Source organism: Ostrinia furnacalis, unplaced genomic scaffold (genome assembly GCF_004193835.3).
Source record: "Ostrinia furnacalis isolate ACB-3 unplaced genomic scaffold, ASM419383v2 OfSCF1001, whole genome shotgun sequence".
Classification (NCBI taxonomy): Eukaryota; Metazoa; Arthropoda; class Insecta; order Lepidoptera; family Crambidae; genus Ostrinia; species Ostrinia furnacalis.
This window is the reverse complement of record NW_021131240.1, coordinates 186,145-187,517: the sequence shown is the minus strand read 5'-3', so window position 1 is coordinate 187,517 and position 1,373 is coordinate 186,145. Positions and strand designations below refer to the sequence as shown.

At 39.5% G+C, this 1,373-nt stretch overlaps 1 non-coding gene across 1 annotated transcript; it reads right to left on the bottom strand.

Moving 5' to 3' along the window:
* Positions 1–1,043: 1,043 nt before the first annotated feature.
* On the bottom strand, positions 1,044–1,115 carry TRNAA-UGC (transfer RNA alanine (anticodon UGC)). The gene has a single exon. It is a non-coding gene; the product is annotated as a tRNA-Ala (tRNA).
* Positions 1,116–1,373: the final 258 nt, after the last annotated feature.

The following is a 1,373-nucleotide window of genomic DNA, read 5'->3' as shown; positions in this document are numbered from 1 at the left end:
CCGTAACTTTTGAATCAGTTTTGGTTACGGTTATGGACATTTTTTTATTTCGGATATCCGATAGTTTCAGTTACGGTTACGGATATCCATAACATCCCTGCTTGGTAAGATGGCCCTCTCCGTCCCGCTCATACCTTTTAAAATGGCTTCTCCACCTCACTTAAGCCAGAAACTTGAATTTTGGGCACATTAGAATAATAATTTTTAACCAAGGTAGATAAAGTTAAAAACGGGACTATTTCCAAAAAAACAAAAATTGTCGACAATTACAGCAAAAATTTACCAAGTGTTATACCATTTTGGAATCCTTACTAAATGCGCCAAATTATGACGTCACTTGCCACACTCGCGCAGTACATTTTTTTTTCAGTACAGTCAGTTTAAAGTTAAACTAGGCAAAATTTTTATTTTGAAATTTTTTTTGGGAATAATGTATTTTTTTCATTCAAGCTGGAGCAGCTGGTTTTGTAATTTTGATAACAATTTAGAGAACCATTATTCAGGGTTACATAACAAAAAAAAAATTTGGAAAAAGTGAAGATTTGTGGCAACACGAGCAAAAGGACCGTCACCTGGAGTAGAATTTTTTGATTTTTTTTAAATGCCTATTATTTTTAAAATATGCCACATAGATTTTTTTATATTTTTCTGATAACCAGCACAACTTGCCTCAACACCCAGTTCCGGCTTGACGTTACATTACGGGACACCCTGTATATAATGTAAACAGGATCACCCTTTCAATTAAGCTCAAAGCATTTTTTCTAAGCTCAAAGCTTACTTTCGGCCAAATCGGAGTTTATTAATTAATTGTTCCAAGCTTAGCACAACTTTTTGAATGTGTGCCATGGAGTTTATCTTAGTATCAAATGACATAGGGTTTCTTACGGTCTCCTCTCGTACTAAAGGTGCCAAACTTATCCTTCAGTTAAAAGTTATGCGACGATGGTAAAATCAGCCCGGTAAAGTCAATAAAGATAAAGAAACATAAAAAAACAATCCTCCTCGACATTCGTCAAAACAAGGTCACCCTGATCACATTGTGGAGATGCCGGGGATCGAACCCGGGGCCTTTCACATGCAAAGCGAACGCTCTACCACTGAGCTACATCCCCCTTCGAGAGAGACGCCAAATTTAGGGATTAGTTTAAAAAGAGGTAGAAGGCAGGGATGTTATGGATATCCGTAACCGTAACCGAAACTTTACCACGTACCGGAAAACGCAGCGTGGGACGTCCACCCACAAGGTGGACCGACGACCTGATAAAGGTAGTGGGAAGGCGCTGGATGCAGGCCGCTACCAACCGTGCGATGTGGAAGTCATTGGGGGAGGCCTATGTTCAGCAGTGGACGTCCTGTGGCTGAAATGATGA